Source organism: Gymnodraco acuticeps, unplaced genomic scaffold (genome assembly GCF_902827175.1).
Source record: "Gymnodraco acuticeps unplaced genomic scaffold, fGymAcu1.1, whole genome shotgun sequence".
Classification (NCBI taxonomy): Eukaryota; Metazoa; Chordata; class Actinopteri; order Perciformes; family Bathydraconidae; genus Gymnodraco; species Gymnodraco acuticeps.
The window spans coordinates 153,027-160,305 of NW_022991603.1; positions in this window are offsets into that span (position 1 = coordinate 153,027).

Here is a 7,279-nt window from a genome sequence, read left to right on the forward strand (position 1 = left end):
TGTTGAAGCAGCTTTGCAATAGGAAGCATCTGAAACTGAAAAGGTTAACTTCAAGGAAGCCATTTGTTTCACTGTCAGTATACATTTATTTCAAGATATAATACACTAACAAAACAAAGATGCCATTGCCAAAAACACTCATACTCTAAATTGTGTTCCTTCTAAAAGGCCAAATGTTTCTCCATGAATCAAACTTTGACAAAAGCTTGCAGACGTTGTTATTCTTTATTGCCAATATACTTGCTTTTAACTGTGCTTTTGAGTGCACATAATTGTTACAGCTATGCATCCTGTATTCTTCCAGCACTATATTTTGCATTATTAAGAAAATAATGCCTTTCATCGCCAGTTGAGCCCAAGTATGGCTGGGGTCATACACTTGTATAGTAACATAAGCAGAAGCAACATCAACAAAACGGTTATGAATGGGAAACTATTGTCGCCACTTTGTGTTTATTCTCTACTGTAATTTTACATTCCCTGTTCCTCCTGTATACTTTTTTTAGACCTAAAAAACATAAAGCAAAATAAAATGTTTAAATTAAAATATTTAAACCTAATTTCAAAGCAATCTGACTGTTAGAAATGTCTCTCTGTTTCCAGTTACACATCTTCTGGAAAACTCACCCCACACACAGGTAGAGAGGAGAGAGCGTATCACAGGATTCTCCGCACCTTATTATCAGTGACAATACTATCACTGAAGCACTGCAGGTGGCCTTTCAGTGCAGGACTCTTTAAAGACACCAGTAATGTGGTATAAATCTTGCAGGATATGTTGATGTTGACAGTTGCACATGATACATATAGAAGAGAAAACACATGGACAGCCAGCGGCACAAATAATTCACACACATTTCCATATTCAACTCGTCAATAAGCGCAGTTCTGTTGCCACGCATGGAGCATGAATGATCCAAAGGACAGACAACAGCTGTGAAGATGGTTCTTAAGTGGGCTGCCTCACACCCACAGTGGGGTAATGATCCCTATCGGTTTGAGGAGAGTCACCTCCCCTCTCCTCAGACTGGCTGAGAGGGGCGAGCCCATTGTGGCTCCTGACAATAACAAAGATGGCAGCTGGGCTGGATAATACCATCAGCAGATTAACCAGGGCTTTGTTCAACCCCTTCAACATATTCAGTTACACGCACAGCCATGACTGGGACTGTTTAGGTACAACACACTTCAAATAAACCTCACTGAAATGATTTTTTTTTAGTATCCCAGAAGACAAACCCTCCACAGCACAAGGCAATTCCAATGCATTTGAATATTGCATGTGGGTGAGCGTCCCTGAGTGTTTAACAGTTCTTCTAAAACATCCAAACAGAGCAATGGCAGCGTTCCCAGAGTGCACTGGAGCTAAGTCACCGCTCTGCAGACCACCCACTTTCAGACGCGTCTGATGAGCAGGATTTTCGCTGTTTACATACAACAATTATGGCTGACCACAGAGGCTCCTTAGCGATGGGCCCTCGGGATCCATCGGAGCTTTCTCTCTGCGGAGCTGCTTTTTAAGCAGTAAGTAAGTAAGAGCCCTGAGCTCGTTAATTACTTAGAGACTGTCCAGGAAGTAGGCTAATGCAGTTAGACAAGAGGGCTCGTCTATAAGGCTATACCTTGACCTTTTGGTACTGAAATCCATGATCAATTACATTACATTACATTGCATTTAGCTGACGCTTTTATCCAAAGCGACTTACAATAAGTACATTCGACCAGGAAGACACAACCTTGAAGAAAACAGAATCATATAAGTACATCAGGTTTCATAGAGCCAAACATTTCAAGTGCTACTCAACTGGCTTTAGATAAGCCAGTCCTTTATTAGTATATAAGTGCTTTGTTAATAGTTCTATCACTCGAAGTGGAGTCGAAAGAGATGAGTTTTCAGTCTGCGCCGGAAGATGTGCAAGCTATCTGCCGTCCTCAATCATCAATCAATCATTCATTCTGATATGATGGGTAACCGGGGAATATTTCCATATGTTACCGAATGGGAATAATAAACATGACTCCTCTTCATAGCCCATATGTAATAATAGGAATTAGTCAGAAGACAGAAAAATACGGCATTGTGGGTTTCGCTTTGTTTCTCCAGGGCATCAAAAGCCTCTACATATACACAACATATAAACAAAGCAGCCATACAAGCGCACAGAAAATAGAAATATGAAATGCATTTGCCACATCCGCCCAAAACACTCTCATATCAACATGACTGTATCCTACTCGTCTCACCCCAAACAGCCATCTCACGAAGCCGCTGCCTTAAACAAACATTGCTCTGCCTCCATTTCATAAATTCTTTAAACTCCGGGGTTTCTCTCAATTATTCATGCTTCAAGAGCATCTGACGGCCGCATTGCAGCATTCTCTTTGAAAGATCAGCGCCTAAAATAACAATGTCTTCACTATAGAGAACACTGTACACATCCATCCGATGGCATGCAACTCCTTCCGATTGCTTTGGCGTACAGTTTTTAATGGACGCCAGGCAGAGCTCCTAATTCTGGAATAAGTGATGTTGCACACACACATACATAGACATGGGTCTCGATGAAATATTGAGGGCCTTTCCCTCGGATGAAATCATGTGAATAAGGCGGTGGCTGGTTGCTCCTCTCTTGCTGTGGTGGTGTCCACATCTCTGGTTGATGAGATGAGCCGTGAGATGTGGGGAAACAAATCCAGCACAAATGCAGAGCGAGCAAGGAGGCTGTTGTGACATTTTCATAATAGGCGGAGGGACCAGAGCAATAACCAGGAGCATTTAGGAGCAGCCGCCCACTTTAAACAGCTCCATCCGGTTTGAAATGTTTTACACAAACAACTCTGCCAAAGAGCTGCTGGGATTTTGTGTGTTAATGGTGCTTAAAATAATAGTTTGTGGGAAATCTTAATATGCTAAGTGAGGTTTGATCAATTTCAATGTCATCGCTGTGTGTTCATTATAGAGATTGATCACAAGCTAGACAGAATTACAGATTGAAAGGGGAGACTGCACACTTCAACTATCTAATTTACACATTGTCGACCCATTCATTAAAAAGGGTGGGCTGGTTATTAGGTTTCACTAGTCTTTCTAAAAAAGGCAAAAGGTAATCCAGGGATTTACTAATCATATTTTAAGATATATTAGTAGTGTGTACTGCAGCGCTTTATATCGGAATTGTACTTTTTACGTGAAGCAGAAAATGTAATATGTAAATACCCATACAACTAAAGACTTCCGGAAGTGCTTATATGCAAGTCCTTTCCCCACAATATCCACCTTCATTTTTGTCACTATTTCCAGCTTTTTATCTGTACTTTCTGATGTTTCGAGAAAAACGATATTGCATCCAGCCTCCTATCCGACTGGCCTTGCTCAGCTGATAGTAGTGATGTTAAACCCGTGTTTAAAGCTTTGTATAACATGCTTTTTGTTGATGAAAGGCCACGTCATGTACTGGATTTTTAGGTATTGCTTTATTACAGATATGTTTTACTCCTGAAACAAAACAAACTGTAAGATCTGATTTAACTTCGGCTTTCTCGAGGACTGGAACAAATGTACTGTGGTTTGTGGTTGAGAGACATCTCCAACACTCTCTGCTCAATCCTCCGCTGCTGTTCACTATGAGCTGAGATGATGTTTGCTAAACTAGGCTATGTCACGATCTGTCTTTATGGTGTTTTGTCTTGTCTTGTTTCATGTTTTATTTTTGAAAGGTCTTCACCTCCTGTCTTGCCTGTTTCTGTCTGCGTTGTGTCTTGTTTAAATCTGTCTGTGGTTCCCGGTCGTTAGTTTCCCTGGTGTGTCTAATTTACCCGATTGTGTTCACCTGTGGCCCCTGTGTTTTCTCCTCCCTCCTCACCTGTGTCTTGTTTCTGTGATTAGTCTTGTGTGTATTTAAGTTCTGGTTTTTCTGTCTGTCTTTGTCGGTTCGTCTTTTGTCATGACTAGTTCGTCGGTGAGTGTTCTGTTTTGTCGTTGTTATCACCTAGCCTTGAAATAAAGGAATTCTCACTTTAATCTGCATTTGGGTCCTACCTGCTTCACACACCGTGACAGAACGAACCGACCACAAAATGGACCCAGCAGATGATCCATGGGAGGTTGAATTACAGCATTTAACCTTCTATCTGGCTTGCTGCTTCGATTGGTGGAAGGGAGCGTCCAGTGTTCGGCAGAATAGGGCCGCTCTGGTAGAGGCGCTCCGGTTGGCAGCAGAGAAACCATGTTTTGTTGAGTTTTTACCTGACTGGATTTTGGACTTCCTTCAAGCATGTGATTCCAGGCATGCTAGCTCCCTGTCTCCCAATTCACAACCTGGCACCATACGCTAGGGCTGTGCGATTATGGCAAAAATCATAATCACGATTATTTGGGTCAATAATTGATATCACGATTATTTTGACGATTATTCATTGACCATTTATTGAACTTTAAAACAAATAATATTTTACCAATAAACAAGATCAACAAATATGTTGGAGCGCACTTCCAAAACCATACTAAACATATATTATTAATATGATAAATACAAATAAATTAGACCAAAATAAATGAAATCAAATATGATGCAGTGCACTGTCACAACCTACTGAAAACTCCTTAACATATAGCCAACATTTTGGTAAAACATATTCAACATATTCCACTCAGTTAAACGTTGAAGGCTGGCCAACCGTCATGGTCCAGAAGTAACAGGAAATAAATGTTGAACTACAATTTAAGACCAAATAAAAATGTTTTGGTCACCATGGTGAATGCTGGTAGGGCTGCTCATGTCATCTCTTAAAGATGTTTCGCAAGAAACACCAGGCTGTTTACATGGTCTGGTTTCAGATATGAGCGCAGGCAGGTGACAATATTGCCACTTGTACTGAAGACCCTCAGCCACGCCCCGACACAGGGGTGACGCCGGCCAATCACAAAGCTTTGATGCGTTCAAGTGCATTAATTCTGGCACAGGAAGATTATGTTACAGGACATTAACGATAAAACAGAATATTGTTGTTCTATTTTTAGACACATCTCGCGATCGACTGGTTGGGCACCCCTGGGCTAGATCATAGGTCCGTTGTGGTGGCAAAGTAGTCAGCTGAAGCCACATCTCTCTCAACTTCCCCACAGCATTTGTCATATTCTTTCACACACAGTGACGTCATGAGCTACCCACAATGCAACGCGCGCCATATATATATATATATATATAATATATAAATATGCAATTTTCCTGGAGGTGCTAATATCCTGGAGGTGCTAATATAAACAGCTAGCTAACGTACTCAGGCAGAGCGCACTAGGTTTTTTTTCTGAATTAACGACCGAAGAAATCGCTGCATGTCTTCGTCTACATCTCTGGACTTGAGGGGTGTGCTCTAGGTCGTTACCAGCGTAAACTAGAGCTGTGTGGGATGTCCGATTGCCCTTACAGACTGCCTGCAGATGTATGGAAAAACGACTCTCGAAAGTGGCCTTCGGTCGATTTTGGCAGCATCTACGTCTATCTTCTGGAAACACCAGATGAATACCCCACTTGTCACAATAATATTATCATGCCAATGCATATATGTGGTATTTTAGAGTTGACTATATTGATTAAGGCAATAGACTATGATATTCTGGTTGCACCTCGTGTGAAATGGCAGATACCGGAAGTACGGTGTCGCCCTTGGCCCAAAACCCGTATGTGTGTGTGAAAGAATAGCTCAGGCAGCGCAGACCTGCTGAAATAATACCGAGACGGCATCGCGTAACGCTTGTCCAACGTGTTGACAAGTTGCTTAAAGCCCTGGTTGCTAACAGTGCTAACTGGGCACATATCTTTAGCGATGTGAAATGTAATGGCACCTGTAATATCTCTGTGTCTCTGCAAGCTCGTCGCGTAGGCCGTTGCTCTGTACAATGCGTCCTGAATCGATGACTGTGATGATGTTGCGGATGAAGTCGAGCGGCATCTGCTTTTTGGTCTGCTTTTTGTTGTATTATTGCCCGGTCGTATTGCACTTTGTGGTTGTATTTCAGATGATTAAAGAGATTGGTTGTGTTAGCGTGTGGTGCCAACACAACCTGGTAACAAATCCTGCACTCTACTTTGTTTTGCTCCACGTCGGACTCCTGAAAGCCAAAGTACTTCCAAATAGTGGAAATAGTTGTACCCTTCCTTTTAACGAGTTGCTGCTCTTGTTCTGACATCTTCGCTTGCGCTGAACACTCACAACACATGTCACTCCCACGTGGCCGAGTGGGCTTTTAGGGAGGGGCGAAGCGCACCCAGCAAAATAATCGTATTTTGTCAATTATCCTGTTTTCATAATCGTCGCAAGCCATAATCGTAATCGCGATTAAAATACGATTAATTGCACAGCCCTACCATACGCCTTGGTGGGTTCCGCCTGAAGTCAACCCGTGCATCTACCCCAGTTCCTGCTCCTGTCCAGGAGTCGTATTCCGGAACTCGTCAGGCTTATGGAGGTCCACGGAGTATTCAGGAGGCTGCTAAGAGGAGTCGTCGCAAGGCCAGGCTAGCAGCCCCAGCAGCCATGGTTCCGGCTCCAGTACAGGCCCCAACAGCCATGGTTCCGGCTCCAGTGCCGGACCCAGCAGCCATGGTTTCGTGCTCCAGTACCATCCCACATAGCCATGGTACCGTGCTCCAGTACCACCCCACACAGCCATGGATCCGTGTTCCGGTTCCTTGCCCAGCAGCCATGGTTCCGGCTCCAGTGCCGGCCCCAGCAGCCATGTTTCCGGCTCCAAAACCGGCCCACACAGCCATGATCCAGGCTTCAGCTCCGGACCTTACAGCCATGTTTCCGGCTCCAGAACTGGATCTTACAACCGTGGTCCCTGCACCAGAGCTGACCCATACAGCCATGGTTCCGGCCCCAGTTCCAGCCATGATTCTGGCTCAAGTACCGGGCCCAGCAGCCATGGTTCCGGCCCCAGTTCCAGCCATGGTTCCGGCTCAAGTATCGGCTCCAGCAGTCATGGTCCCGACTCCAGCACCTTGTCTCCTGCTGGCTCCCCAGCCGACGCCAGCTCCCCGAGTATTGTCGGCGTACCGGCCGACTCCAGCACCTCGTCTCCTGTTGGCTCTCCAGCCAACACCAGCACCCCGAGTCTTGTCGGCGTACCGGCCGACTCCAGCACCTCGTCTCCTGCTGGCTCCCCAGCCGACGCCAGCTCCCCGAGTCTTGTCGGCGTACCGGCCGACTCCAGCACCTCGTCTCCTGCTGGCTCCCCAGCCGACGCCAGCTCCCCGAGTCTTGTCGGCGTACCGGC